Consider the following 16,452-nt stretch of genomic DNA (forward strand, 5'->3'; position numbering starts at 1 on the left):
CCCATAGCTTTGGATTTTAACCTCAATATGGCCATAGCCCAGCAATGACAATCTCTTTTAGAGCTACACACAGCCTTGTGTGTGAACCAGTGCAGTTGGTTAAACGTTGTGTTTCTCCTGTGTGTTAACTATGAGAAGAATGACTATACCATGTCTGCTGAGCAGCACCACTCCTTATTGTCATGGCTATGGAACTGTGTGTGTGTGCGCGTCTATGGAGAAGAGAGAGAATGGTGGGAGGGAAGGGAGGTGCACAGAGGACAAGGGTGGCGGAGGCACCCACTCATTGTCTTGCGTCAGATTGTAGTCTGCACTCTCAGTCGAGGAGCCCTTGGAGTGATGCCAACAGCCTGAAGACAATGGGGACAATGGGGACTACACGCATCGATTGATTTATTCCATTTTTAGACTGCGTCCTGTAAACAACAATCTAATGCAGAACTCGTTTCTGTTGGCCGTTGATGCTATCCTATCAGAATACAAAGTACTAACAGTGACACATTTGAGAAAGAATTAGCTAACACAGTCATCTCTAACAGCAGCAATTCTTTAATTACAGTAATTTGCACAATACTAAAAAAATGTAAATACATAAACAGACCTAATAAAGTGCTTCGTAACATATAAACATCCTAATCATTATTTGGCACAACATTTTATCATAGCAGAATCACATATTTCAGTCAGTATAATTAATTAAAATAAAAAAAAATGTAAACTAAAAAAAGATTTTTAAAAACTCACAATGAAATTATCATAAACATTATATTGAATACCTACCCTATTTGATTTCATATATACTGTATCATTATATCAAATATATCATTATCCACGTGGTACTAGCAGGGATAGTCCCATTTCCCATAACAAAATCCTTTAAAATATAAAAAATACCAGTGATGTTCTTTATGGTACATTCAAACAAAAAATATTGGTTGAAAACATAGTGTTATATACATACAGTGAATCCAATGTTGAGTTTATGTAGATTGCATTTTATCCTGCAACACTCTTGAGAGGAAGTGTGTGTGTGTGTGTGTGTGTGTGTGTGTGTGTGTGTGTGCGTGCGTCAGACATTGAGAATGTGGCCTTTAATTCCTGACACACAGCATGGAAATATGAGGTGCATGTGTGGCACATATGCCGTCTCTAGAAAACAGTTCCTCTGTCCTTTAATTGAGTGAGATCGCTGCTCCGTTTCAGTCCATCAATGAGGGAGAGTACCACTTCCTTATTGAAATACACCATGTGATTGTGTTTAGTCCTGTTTAGAATGTTCCATGTAGTAGCTTTAGGTAGGGGTGCCAGAGTCCTGGTAGTGACAATCATATGATTTCTATGAAGGTTTCTTTTTTATTTATTTAACCTTTATTTAACTAGGCAAGTCAGTTAAGAACAAATTCTTATTTAGGTGACAGAGTTCTGTTTGAAATGTTCCATGATCCTCTGTCAGGGAGTTGTGACAGAGTCATGGTTGTAGTCCCAGAGAGCAGTAACAGTCCTGGCCAGTCCTCTTTCCCTCAGCTCAGTAGGGTTGGACTTGGGCTCGGGGGATGATGTTCATGGCTATGTGGTTGCTGTGGGGCGAAAGATGAAACAAGAAAAAAAAAAAAAAAGAGTTTGTATCTTGGTCCCATACCACCTTTATTGCAACAACGTTTTAATCAATCATAGTGTCCTGGGCCCGTATTCACAAAGAGTCTCGCAGTAGTAGTGCTGACAAAGGATCAGTTTATCCTGTTATATCGTATTGAATAAGAAGATAAGATGATATGGGGCCCACCCAGTACCTAAGTACAATCATCGGATGTATGTGTGTAAATATCTTAGCTACTCACTCGTAGGTATCACTGTGCTTCATCCTCCTGTAGAACTTGGCCAGATTGATGGAGAAGATGATGCTGGGGACCAGGAAGATCATACACCAGCCCAGACTGAACCAGAATGCATTCTGGACAAACACACACATTTAGGTTAATAAACAATGTTAGATTAGCACAGTGAATCCTTTTCTCTCTCTCTCTGCGTGTAATAGTTTTCTCACCAGAGATTGCACCATGTTTGAGCAGACTATAACCTCAGCTGAGACCATAGCTTCTGCCACTGGGCCACAGAGACCAACCTGATGAGTGATCTACAAAACACACGCACAGAAGTGTCAATCAATCAAATGTATCAATCAATTGTATTTTATAAAGCCCTTTTCATATCAGAAGTTGTCACAAAGTGCTTTGCAGATACCCAGCCTAAAACCCAGGCCGTGTCAACAGAAGATGATCAACCACAACCACACATTCTTACACGTATGGTTGAGGCTAAACCACACACACAAATATAGGAACCTAAAATGAAACCAAACACACACACGGTAGAGTAATGCATTGGTACAGTAATAGTAGTACACTAAGTGAACACACCGTGAAATTAGCCCAGTCAGCATACGCCGTGAAGTACCCCATCTGACAGTCTAGGAACTCCCTACTCTCCTGAGGCAGAGAGAGAGAGAGAGACAGAGAGAGAGAGAAGAGAGGCAGAGAGAGGCAGAGAGAGAGGCAGAGAGAGAGAGAAGAGAGGCAGAGAGAGAGGCAGAGAGAGAGAGAGAGAGAGAGAAGAGAGGCAGAGAAAGAGAGAGAGAGAAGAGAGGCAGAGAGAGAGGCAGAGAGAGAGAGAGAGAGAGAAGAGAGGCAGAGAGGCAAGAGAGGCAGAGAGACAGAAGAGAGGCAGAGAGAGAGGCAGAGAGAGAGAGAGAAGAGAGGCAGAGAGAGAGAGAGAAGAGAGAGAGACAGAGACAGAGAGACAGAGAGACAGAGAGAGAGAGAGAGACACATGTAAATTCGATACACTCAGAAGTCATGACAGTCAGTGGAGGTTTGCAGCAGAGGATCAGGTGGACTTCCCTGTAACTACAGTGGGGGGAAAAGTATTTGATCCCCTGCTGATTTTGCACGTTTGCCCACTTACAAAGAAATGATCAGTCTATAATTTTAATAGGTTTATTTGAACAGTGAGAGACAGAATAACAACAAAAAAATCCAGAAAAACACGTCAAAAATGTTATAAATTGATTTGCATTTTAATGAGGGAAATAAGTATTTGACTCCTCTGCAAAACATGACTTAGTATTTGGTGGCAAAACCCTTGTTGGCAATCACAGAGGTCAGACGTTTCTTGTAGTTGGCCACCAGGTTTGCACACATCTCAGGAGGGATTCTGTCCCACTCCTCTTTGCAGATCTTCTCCAAGTCATTAAGGTTTCGAGGCTGACGTTTGGCAACTCGAACCTTCAGCTCCCTCCACAGATTTTCTATGGGATTAAGGTCTGGAGACTGGCTAGGCCACTCCAGGACCTTAATGTGCTTCTTCTTGAGCCACTCCTTTGTTGCCTTGGCCGTGTGTTTTGGGTCATTGTCATGCTGGAATACCCATCTACGACCCATTTTCAACGCCCTGGCTGAGGGAAGGAGGTTCTCACCCAATATTTGACGGTACATGGCCCCGTCCATCGTCCCTTTGATGCGGTGAAGTTGTCCTGTCCCCTTAGCAGAAAAACACCCCCAAAGCATGTTTCCACCTCCATGTTTGACGGTGGAGATGGTGTTCTTGGGGTCATAGGCAGCATTCCTCCTCCTCCAAACACGGCGAGTTGAGTTGATGTCAAAGAGCTCCATTTTGGTCTCATCTGACCACAACACTTTCACCAGTTGTCCTCTGAGTCATTCAGATGTTCATTGGCAAACTTCAGACGGGCATGTATATGTATTCTTGAGCAGGGGGACCTTGCGGGCGCTGCAGGATTTCAGTCCTTCACGGCGTAGTGTGTTACCAATTGTTTTCTTGGTGACTATGGTCCCAGCTGCCTTGAGATCATTGACAAGATCCTCCCGTGTAGTTCTGGGCTGATTCCTCACCGTTCTCATGATCATTGCAACTCCACGAGGTGAGATCTTGCGTGGAGCCCCAGGCCGAGGGATATTGACAGTTCTTTTGTGTTTCTTCCATTTGCACCAAATGTTGTCACCTTCTCACCAAGCTGCTTGGCGATGGTCTTGTAGCCCATTCCAGCCTTGTGTAGGTCTACAATCTTGTCCCTGACATCCTTGGAGAGCTCATTGGTCTTGGCCATGGTGGAGAGTTTGGAATCTGATTGATTGACTGCTTCTGTGGTGTCTTTTTTACAGGTAACAAGCTGCGGTTAGGAGCACTCCCTTTAAGAGTGTGCTCCTAATCTCAGCTCGTTACCTGTATAAAAGACACCTGGGAGCCAGAAATCTTTCTGATTGAGAGGGGTCAAATACTTATTTCCCTCATTAAAATGCAAATCAATTTATAACATTTCTGACATGTGTTTTTCTGGATATTGTTGTTGTTATTCTGTCTCTCACTGTTCAAATAAACCTACCATTACAATTATGGACTGGTCCTTTCTTTGTCAGTGGGCAAACGTACAAAATCAGCAGGGGATCAAATACTTTTTTCCCCCACTGTATGTGAAGTGGGCCTTGTGAGCTAAGATGTGAGTAATGGCTGTGTTGCTACAGGCTAAGTCAGACAGAGAGCTGTGCTTGTCACACTCATCAGAACTCATCTCTCCCTCTTCACTGTACAGAACACGAAGTCATGGACCAGATTAAATGGTTTATCTTTCTAGAAAAGAAAACCAGTGTGGTAATTGTGGCATATGACGTCATTATGACGTCATTTTCTGGTTGTAAAGTATTTTTTTGCGATGGGATGTGCTTGTGTGTGGTTACTCACGGCCTTGACAATCTGTGTAGTGTTAGTGTTGAGGAAGTCTTGAGCTGTTCCCACTTTACTCAACAAATCTCCTACTGTGCGCTAAAGTAGAGGGAGAGAGAAAGAGAGAGGGATGAGCGCGCATTGCACAGCTACATTGTGACGTAGTTTAATGAAAGAACACTCGCTGCTCATGCTTTCTGAACATTCTGCAGTATACTCACATTGATATGTGATGCTATGACACTGAGGGCATCTATGGTGGAGTTCAAATGAGTCTGAAACACAAAAGACAGACAGATACTATATCTACATGTATATACAACATGACTCTGCTCTGAATAATGACCTCTGAAGAATTGATGAAATGGTCATAGATAGTTCAGATAGCTGTACATTTAGTACAACCACACGCATGGGACATTTAGCTGACGTTGTCCAGAGCAGAAACCGACAGCACCAGGCTGGTCAGACGTACCAGTTGTGGGATGATGGCAGTGTTCACGTAGAACTGGATCTCTCTCAGGTCTGTAGCCTCCTGTGTCAGCTCTAATTTAACACCAGTCTGGAGGGAGACGGTGGGACATGCTTCACATTACTGTCTTTCTACAAATGTCCATATGCACAGTCCACACTGAGGATCACATTATCCGATGATGACTCAGTGGGTTTTACTACTCACTTGAGCAGAAGCAAGTTGGTCTAGCCTGCCTGCTGTTTCATTCAGATTAATGCTGGAAATATTGTTGATCTAAAAACAGATGTAGAAACAGTTACGGTATGTCATATGATATATACTCAAATTCGATACAAACTATGAGACCAAAGGTCACACAGATGCGCACACACACGCACACACTTTGTACCTGCTGTGTGACAGACCTGAAGTCGACATCATGGGCCTTATCAGAGAAGCTGTGTAGCTGTTTACGCATCTCATGGGTGAGCAGGGTGATGGTAGACAGTTTGATCTCATTACTGTTAAAGTGCTGCTGAATCTCTTCTGTGTACTGGGAGGGGAGAGGTAAACACATCATTAGAAGGACTAGAGGAAAAATTGTCCTAGGAGAGCAGATCGTTTAAAATATGGACTTTACACCAATTTGGAAGTGGAAACGTAAGATGATTCATTTGGGAATTAAACCCCCATGTAAAGTGATTCCTAGTGATCATCAATAGACAGTATATGGCGATAGAAAAAGTTAAAACCATATGTGATCGAGTAGAAACCATACGTGACAGAGTAGAAACAGTAGGAACCATACGTGACAGAGTAGAAACTGTAGGAAGCATACGTGACAGAGTAGAAACAGTAGTAGAAACAGTAGGAAGCATACGTGACAGAGTAGAAACAGTAGGAAGCATACGTGACAGAGTAGAAACAGTAGGAAGCATACGTGACAGAGTAGAAACAGTAGGAAGCATACGTGACAGAGTAGAAACTGTAGGAAGCATACGTGACAGAGTAGAAACTGTAGGAACCATACGTGACAGAGTAGAAACTGTAGGAACCATACGTGACAGAGTAGAAACAGTAGGAAGCATACGTGACAGAGTAGAAACTGTAGGAACCATACGTGACAGAGTAGAACATAGTAGAAACAGTAGGAACCATACGTGACAGAGTAGAAACAGTAGGAACCATACGTGACAGAGTAGAAACTGTAGGAACCATACGTGACAGAGTAGAAACTGTAGGAACTATACGTGACAGAGTAGAAACTGTAGGAACTATACGTGACAGAGTAGAAACTGTAGGAACCATACGTGACAGAGTAGAAACTGTAGGAACCATACGTGACAGAGTAGAAACTGTAGGAACCATACGTGACAGAGTAGAAACTGTAGGAACCATACGTGACAGAGTAGAAACTGTAGGAACCATACGTGGCAGAGTAGAAACAGCAGGAACCATACGTGGCAGAGTAGAAACAATAGAAATCGTAGTGTGACAGTCGTACTTTGGACACGTTGAGCAAAGCATTGAGGTCTATGAGATCATACAGATGGAGTGTTGTCCACAGAGGCCTGTTCTGTTCACAATCCCTACAAACACACAATAAATACATCATTACATTGCACAATAGCAGAACAAAAACCACATTACATTTAGAGTGACTTGTAATAACCAGAAAGCAGATCTTTAATTTGTATAACCCTTTATAATGTTTCTACATACTTGTATACTTCAGTGAATGTCAGGTTGCTCTTCAGGCCCAGTGTCTTTCCTAAATTAAAGCCATGTAGCAGGCCCGGAGTGTCAGCAAACTGGGGAGGGGAGAGACACACAATCAATCAGTGAGTCAATTAATCTATTGTGTGTGTGGATGTATATGAGTGTGTGTAGGCGTGTGAGTGTGTTTGTGTACCTGTAGTAGCTGTCCACTGCGCCAGGGCTGGCAGATCAGTGTGTAGACATTTCCTCCCAGTATAAACAGTACTAACACCACCAGCATGAAGAGCCAGGAAAACAGGAAACTTAGCCCTGCGCCCCTACACACACAAATACGTTGAGATCACTCTTTTACTAGATTACTTTTGTTAAGGGCACGAGCGTCACTTATGCCGATGCTCGCTCGCTCGTGCACACACACACACACACACACACACACACACACACACACACACACACACACACACACACACACACAGTACATACGCCATGAGGAAGGTTCCTCCACAGTCTGCGGTGCTGGATCGTTCTGTTGGCTCGTCCTTTGGGCTTAGTCCAACCGGACCCAAAAACAGACCCAGGAGGTTACACACTACAACCAGGAGAACTAAACAGCTCAGGATAATACACACATCCCACCTAGAGAGACAAAAACAGAGGATCTTTACCTTATCTGTTCAGTCCTGTCAGGTCAGTGTGTGTGTATGTGTGTGCGTGTGGGTGTATGTATGTGCGTGCATTACCTGATCATCTCTACCCTCTCTGCCTGTTGTGAGTACATGCCGATGTATCTCTGAGCCTCTCCCAGTGTGTCTGAGATGTTTCTGAGGGCAGAGACAGGGATGTTTCCCTTCACCTCAGAGATTTGTCTCTTGATTCCTTCAAGCTGCTGCTTCACATCTGAGGGAGAAGGATGAAATTACCTCTAGACACTGATCCAAGGTCAGTTTTAAAAGGTATTTAGTTAAGGTTAAAGCATAAGATGTGGCTATAAAACCTAGTAGACATAGACTCTTGATAGTGTGGGTGTGCATAATGACCTATACAAGGTAGAAGTTTAACTGAATCTAACTGATTTATAAAGCAATTTTTAAGTCAGCAGATTCCACAAAGTGCTTATACAGAAACCCAGCCTAAAACCCAGAGCAGCAAGCAATGCAGATTGTGGCGTACAGCAGGTCAGCCACCAGGGGGAGACTCGTCGAAGTCTGGTGACAGACGGAGTATACATCACAAGGCGATGGCTCCCTCTGCTGGACGTGCAAGGTCTTGACAGGATCTCCAGCCAGGACTAATTGGGGTTGGTGAGTAATCAAGGGCTGATTGCTCACCAGCCGTACGAGTCCCATAAAGCTGCCAGAAGGGCAGCACACAGGAGAGAGACTGAGGGAAGAAAGGACTCCCGTACAGTTGGGGACGGTTCGAGACGTAACAGGAGGGAGTTCAGTTTTTTGATCCCCACAGGACACAGCAAGACCCGGAGCCCAGAAGACGGTGTCCCGGAGAGGGTCTCATGGGGGAGACCTTTTCTTTTGAACTATTATTTTCAATAAACACCTTTGAAACTGAGCTAATCCTACTCTGTCTGTGTCTGATCTGTGTAAACGTTTTGACCCAACCCCCTGGCCTGCCACAAGATGTGGGGGCTCTGAAAATCTCCCTAGAAAGGCAGGAATCTAGGGAAAAAACCTAGAGGAACCAGGCTCTGAGGGGTACCCAGTTCTCTTCTGGCTGTGCTAGGTGGAGATTAGAAGAGTACATGGCCATTAAGGCCAGATCGTTCTTCAAATAATAATCACAGTAGTTGTAGTGTCTAAGTCCTATAACAGTTAGTAGTGACGTTGAAGGTGAATACTCACTCTGTACCACGTCCTTGGTGTCGTTGGTCACTTTTTGGGGAATACTGGCAAAGAAGTCTTCTCCCTGACACACACAGTCAGAAACATCCTCAGTAACACTCCAAGGAGTTTCCCAGCATAAATTATGCATAGAAGTCAATGGAGGATTTGCATGAAAAATGTAGTAACAAGAATGGATCTCAATTTCCCCCTCAGAACAGGACCATGCATACTACTGTATCATGTCAGTAACACTTCACTAATCCATTGCAACTGTGTGTAAACCTCAGTGCATTGTGTATTTCTACCCCCCACACACAAACACTCAAATCAAATTGTATGTCACATGCACCGAATTTGTCACATGCGCCGAATGTGAAGACCTTACCGTGAAATGCTTACTTAACCAACAAAGCAGTTAACTTTATTTTCTTAAGAAAATGTTTACTAAATAAACTACAGTAAAAAAATAATAATAAAATAACAATAATGAGGCTATATACAGGTGGTACCGGTACCGAGTCAACGTGTGAGTTAGTTGAGGTAATTTGTACAAGTAGGTAGGGGTAAAGTGACTATGCATAGATAAACAGCGAGTAGCAGCAGTGTAAAAGCGGGGGGGGTCAATTCAAATAGTCCGGGTGTCCGTTTGATTAATTGTTCAGTAGTCTTATGGCTTGGGGGTAGAAGCTGTTAAGGAGCCTTTTGGAATTAGACTTGGCGCTCCGGTACCACTTGCCGCGCGGAAGTAGAAAGAACAGTCTATGACTTGGGTGACTGGAATCTTTGAAAATGTTTTGGGCCTTCCTCTGACACCACCTAGTATACAGGTCCTGGATAGCAATAAGCTTGGCCCTGTGATGTACAGGGCCGTACGCACTACCCACTGTAGCGCCTTATGGTCAGATGCCGAGCAGATGCCATACCAGGCGGTGATGCAACCGGTCAGGATGCTCTCGATGGTGCAGCTGTATAACATTTTGAGGATCTGGGGACCCATGCCAAATATTGGACTGTTAGCTGATCCATCGGCCAGTTTCTTGGACCACTATACCCATTTTGCCAATTGGACTTGGACCCCTCTGCAACTTGGAACCCTACTAATACACGACTGGTCTATCGACGTCACCGCACGAGGAGGCAAAAACAGACTCTCCCCCATCGCGACGTCCCTCTAAGGCCCTTCTGCTAGCTTGCTAGCCCCGGCCTGCTAACTGCTAGCTTGCTAGCCCCGGCCTGCTAACTCCTAGCTTGCTAGCCCCGGCCTGCTAACTCCTAGCTTGCTAGCCCCGGCCTGCTAACTGTCTGAATCGCCGTGTCCCCAGCCAGCCCAACCACTAACTGGACCCATACAATCACTTGGCTACGCATGCCTCTCCCTAATATCAATATGCCTTGTCCATTGCTGTCCTGGTTAGTGAATACTGTCTTATTTCACAGTAGAGTCTCTAGCCCTGCTCAATATGCCTTAACCAACCATGTTCTTCCACCTCCCACATATGCGATGACATCACCTGGTTTAAAGGTCTCTAGGGACTATATCTCTCTCATCACTACTCAATGCCTAGGTTTACTTCCAATGTACTCTCTTCCTACCATACCTTTGTCTGTACATTATGCCTTGAATCTATGCTATCGTGCCTTGAATCTATGCTATCGTGCCCAGAAACCTGCTCCTTTTACTCTCTGTTCCGAACGAGCTAGACGGCCAGTTCTTATAGCCTTTATCCATACCCTTATCCTACTTCTCCTCTGTTCCTCTGGTGATGTAGAGGTTAATCCAGGACCTGCAGTGCCTAGCTCCAATCCTACTCCCCAGGTGCTCTCATTTGTTGGCTTCTGTAACCGTAAAAGCCTTGGTTTCATGCATGTTAACATTAGAAGCCTACTCCCGAAGTTTGCTTTATTCACTGCTTTAGCATATTCTGCCAACCCGGATGTCTTAGCCGTGTCTGAATCCTGGCTTAGAAAAACCACCAAAACCCCTGCAATTTCCATCCCTAACTATAACATTTTCCGCCAAGATAGAACTGCCAAAGGTGGCGGTGTTGCAATCTACTGCAGAGATAGCCTGCAGAGTTCTGTCATACTATCCAGGTCTGTACCAAAACAATTCGAGCTTCTACTTCTAAAAATTCACCTTTCCAGAAACAAGTCTCTCACCGTTGCCGCTTGCTATAGACCACCCTCTGCCCCCAGCTGTGCCCTGGACACCATATGTGAATTGATTGCCCCCCCATCTATCTTCTAAGCTCGTGCTGCTAGGTGACCTAAACTGGGACATGCTTAAAACCCCAGGCATCCTACAATCTAAACTTGATGCCCTCAATCGCACACAAATGATCAATGAACCTACCAGGTACAACCCCAAATCCGTAAACACGGGGCACCCTCATAGATATCATCCTAACTAACTCGCCCTCCAAATACACCTCTGCTGTTTTCAACCAAGATCTCAGTGATCACTGCCTCATTGCCTGCATCAGTAATGGGTCTGCGGTCAAACGACCACCCCTCATCACTGTCAAACGCTCCCTAAAACACTTCAGCGAACAGGCTTTTCTAATCGACTTGGCCGGGGTATCCTGGAATGACATTGACCTCATCCCGTCAGCAGATGATGCCTGGTTATTCTTTAAAAGTGCCTTCCTCAACATCTTAAATAAGTATGCTCCATTAAAAAAAAATTGGTTCACTCCATACCTGACTGCCCTTGACCAGCACAAAAACATCCTGTGGCGTTCTGCATTAGCATAGAATAGCCCCCGTGATATGCAACTTTTCAGGGAAGTTAGGAACCAATATACACAGGTAGTTAGGAAAGCTAAGGCTAGCTTTTTCAAACTGAAATTTGCATCCTGTAGTACAAACTCAAAAAAGTCCATGGAGAATAAGAGCACCTCCTTCCAGCTGCCCACTGCACTGAGCCTAGGAAACACTGTCACTACCGATAAATCCACTATAATTGAGAATTTCAATAAGCATTTCTCTACGACTGGCCATGCTTTACACCTGTCTACCCCTACCCCGGTCAACTGCCCGGCACCCTCCACAGCAACCCGCCCAAGCCCCCACCATTTCTCCTTCACCCAAATCCAGATAGCTGATGTTCTGAAAGAGCTGCAAAATCTGGATCCCTACAAATCAACCGGGCTAGACAATCTGGACCCTCTCTTTCTAAAATTATCTGCTGAAATTGTTGCAACCCCTATTACTAGCCTGTCCAACCTCTCATTCATATTGTCTGAGATTCCCAAAGATTGGAAAGCTGCCGCGGTCTTCCCCCTCTTCAGAGGGGGAGACACTCTAGACCCAAACTGCTACAGACCTACAGTATATCTATCCTACCCTGCCTTTCTAAGGTCTTCGAAAGCCAAGTTAACAAACAGATTACCAACCATTTCGAATCCCACCGTACCTTCTCCGCTATGCAATCTGGTTTCAGAGCTGGTCATGGGTGCACCTCAGCCACGCTCAAGGTCCTAAACGATATCATAACTGCGATCGATAAGAGACAATACTGCGCAGCCGTATTCTTCGACCTGGCCAAGGCTTTCGACTCTGTCATTCACTACATTCTTATCGGCAGACTCAACAGCCTTGGTTTCTCAAATGACTGCCTCGCCTGGTTCACCAACTACTTATCTGACAGAGTTCAGTGTGTCAAATCAGAGGGCCTGTTGTCCGGACCTCTGGCAGTCTCTATGGGGGTGCCACAGGGTTCAATTCTCGGGCCGACTCTCTTCTCTGTATACATCAATGACGGCACTCTTGCTGCTGGTGATTCTCTGATCCACCTCTACGCAAACGACACCATTTTGTGTACTTCTGGCCCTTCTTTGGACACTGTGTTAACTAGCCTCCAGACGAGCTTCAATGACATACAACTCTCCTTCCGTGGCCTCCAACTGCTCTTAAATGCAAGTAAAACTAAATGCATGCTCTTCAACCGATCGCTGCCCACACCTGCCCGCCCGCCCAGCATCACTACTCTGGACGGTTCTGACTTAGAATATGTGGACAACTACAAATACCTAGGTGTCTGGTTAGACTGTAAACTCTGCTTCCAGACTCACATTAAGCATCTCCAATCCAAAATTAAATCTAGAATCGGCTTCCTATTTCGCAACAAAGCATCCTTCACTCATGCTGCCAAACATACCCTCGTAAAACTGACCATCCTACCGATCCTAGACTTTGGCGATGTCATATACAAAATAGCCCGCAACACTCTACTCAACAAATTGGATGCAGTCTATCACAGTGCCATCCGTTTTGTCACCAAAGCCCCATATACTCCCCACCACTGCGACCTGTACGCTCTCGTTGGCTGGCCCTCACTTCATACTCGTCGCCAAACCCACTGGCTTCAGGTCATCTACAAGTCTCTGATAGGTAAGGCCCTGCCTTATCTCAGCTCACTGGTCACCATAGCAGCACCCACCCGTAGCACGCGCTCCAGCAGGTATATCTCACTGGTCACCCCCAAAGCCAATTCCTCCTTTGGCCGCCTTTCCTTCCAGTTCTCTGCTGCCAATGACTGGAATGAATTGGATTTTTTTTAATTTTTTTATAAAAAAATAAAAAATAAAATCACTGAAGATGGAGACTCATATCTCCCTCACTAGCTTTAAGCACCAGCTGTCTGAGCAGCTCACAGATCACTGCACCTGTACATAGCCCAACTATAAATAGCCCATCCAACTACCTCATCCCCATACTGTATTTATTTATCTTGCTCCTTTGCACCCCTGTATCTCTACTTGCACATTCATCTTCTGCACATCAATCTCTCTAGTGTCTAATTGGTATATTGTAATTACTTTGCCACCATGGCCTATTTATTGCCTTACCTCCCTTTTCTTACCTCATTTGCACACACAGTATATAGATTTTCTTCGACTGTATTACTGACTGTATGTTTTGTTTATTCCATGTGTAACTCTGTGTTGTTGTATGTGTCGAACATTTAAATGATCCCCTTAAACCACTCGAGCATTGCTTTAGCAGTATGCTTAGGGTCATTGTCCTGCTGGAAGATGAACCTCCATCCCAGTCTCAAATCTCTGGAAGACTGAAACAGGTTTCTCGCAAGGATTTCCCTGTATTTAGCGCCATCCACCATTCCTTCAATTCTGACCAGTTTCCCAGTCCCTGCCGATGAAAAACATCCCCACAGCATAATGCTGACACCACCATGCTTCACTGTGCATATGGTGTTCTCGGGTGATGAGAGGTGTTGGGTTTGCGCGAGACATAGTGTTTTCCTTGATGGCCTAAAAGCTCAATTTTAGTCTCATCTGACCAGAGTACCTTCTTCCATATGTTGGGGAGTCTCCCACATGCCTTTTGGACAACACCAAACGTGTTTGATTATTTAAGCAATGGGTTTTTCTGGCCACTCTTCCATAAATCCCAGTTCTGTGGAGTGTACGGCATAAAGTGGTCCTATGGACAGATATTCCAATCTCCGCTGTGGAGCTTTGCAGCTCCTTCAGGGTTATCTTTGGTCTCTTTGTTGCCTCTCTGATTAATGCCTTCCTTGCCTGGTCCATGAGTTTTGGTGGGCGGCCCTCTCTTGACAGGTTTGTTGTGGTGCCATATTCTTTCAATTTTTTGATCTGTACTTCTCCACAACTTTGTCCCTGACCTGTTTGGAGAGCTCCTTGGTCTTCAAGGTGCTGCTTGGGTGGTGGTACCTCTTGCTAAGTGGTGTTGCAGACTCTGGGGCCTTTTGGAACATATACTGAGATCATGTGACACTTAGATTGCACACAGGTGGATTTTATTTAACCAATTATGTGACTTCTGAAGGTAATTGGTTGCACCAGATTTTATTTAGGGGCTTCATTGCAAAGGGGTTGAATACATATGCACGCACCACTTTTCCATTGTTATATATTTTACATTTTTTAAAACAAGTTACTTTTTTCATTTCACTTCACCAATTTTGACTATTTTGTGTATGTCCATTACATGAAATCCAAATAAAAATCAATTTAAATTACAGGTTGTAACGCAACAAAATAGGAAAAACGCCATGGGGGATGAATACTTTTGCAAGGCACAGTAAGTGTTCCTTTTGTCCAGGTGGGAAAAGGCAGTGTGGAGTGCAATACAGATTGTGTCATCTGTGGATCTGTTGGAGTGGTATGCAAATTGGAGTGGGTCTAGGGTTTCTGGGACGATGAAGTTGATGTGAGCCATGACCAGCCTTTCAAATTACTTCATGGCTACCGATGTGAGTGCTAAGGGGCGGTAGTCACTTAGGCAGGTTACCTTTGCTTTTTTAGGCACAGGGACTATGGTGGTCTGCTTGAAACATGAAGGTATTACAGACTCTGTCAGGGAGAGTTTGAAAAGGTCAGTGAAAACACTTGCCAGTTGGTCCGCGCATGCTCTGAGTACATGTCCTGGTAATCCGTCTGGCCCCGCAGCCTCGTGAATGTTGACCTGTTTAAAATGTCTTGCTCACATTGGCTATGGCGAGCGTGATCACCCAGTCATCTGGAACAGGTGGTGCTCTCATGCATGCTTCAGTTTTGCTTGCCTCGAAGCGAGCATAAAAGGCATTTAGTTCGTCTGGTAGGCTCGCATCACTGGGCAGCTCCACGATGAGTTTCTCTTTGTAGTCTGTAATAGTTTGCAAGCCCTGCCACATCCGACAAGAGTCAGAGCTGGTGTAGTAGGATTCAATCTTAGTCCTGTATTGACGCTTCACCTGTTTGATGGTTTGTCTGAGGGCATAGCGGGATTTTCTATAAGCATCCGGATTAGTGTCCCGCTCCTTGAAAGCGGCAGCTCTAGCCTTTAACTAGGTGCGAATGTTGCCTGTAATCCATGGCTTCTGGTTAGTGTATGTACGTACGGTCACTGTGGGGACGACGTCGTCGATGCACTTATTGATGATGCTGATGATTGAGGTGGTAAACTCCTCAATGCCATTGGTTGAATCCCGGAACATATTCCAGTCTGTGCTAGCAAAACAATCCTGTCTGACCACTTCCATATTGAGTGAGTCACTGGTACTTCCTGCTTTAGTATTTGTTTGTAATCAGGAATCAGTAGGATATAATTATGGTCAGATTTGCCATATGGAGGGTGAGGGAGAGCTTTGTACGCATCTCTGTGTGTGGAGTAAAGGTGGTTGCACATGTGACATACTGGTAGAAATGAGGTGAAACTGATTTAAGTTTGCCTGTGTAACAGTATAGCTTCCGTCCCTCTCCTCGCCCCTTCCTGGGCTCGAACCAGGGACCCTCTGCACACATCGACAACAGCCACCCTCGAAGCATCGTTACCCATCGTGCCACAAAAGCCGTGGCCCTTGCAGAGTAAGGGGAACAACTACTTCAAGGTCTCAGAGCGAGTGACGTCACCGATTGAAACGCTATTAGCGCGCACCACCGCTAACTAGCCAGCCATTTCACATCGGTTACACTTGCATTAAAGTCCCCGGCAACTAGGAGCCCCGCTTCTGGATGAGCATTTTCTTGTTTGCTTATGGCCTTATACAGCTCGTTGAGTGCGGTCTTCGTGCCAGCCTCGGTTTGTGGTTGGTAAATAGACGTAAACGAAAAATATAGATGAAAACTCTCTTGGTAGATAGTGTGGTCTACAGCTTATCATGAGGTACTCTACCTCAGGCGAGCAATACCTCGAGACTACCTTAATTTTAGACATCGCGCACCAGCTGTTACTGACAAA

At 44.8% G+C, this 16,452-nt stretch overlaps 1 pseudogene; it reads right to left on the reverse strand.

Moving 5' to 3' along the window:
* Nucleotides 1-531: 531 nt before the first annotated feature.
* LOC106576862 (prominin-1-A-like) overlaps nt 532-16,452 on the reverse strand; it is a 31,395-nt pseudogene continuing 15,474 nt past the window's right edge.

Source organism: Salmo salar, chromosome ssa18 (assembly GCF_905237065.1).
Source record: "Salmo salar chromosome ssa18, Ssal_v3.1, whole genome shotgun sequence".
NCBI classification, from domain to species: Eukaryota; Metazoa; Chordata; class Actinopteri; order Salmoniformes; family Salmonidae; genus Salmo; species Salmo salar.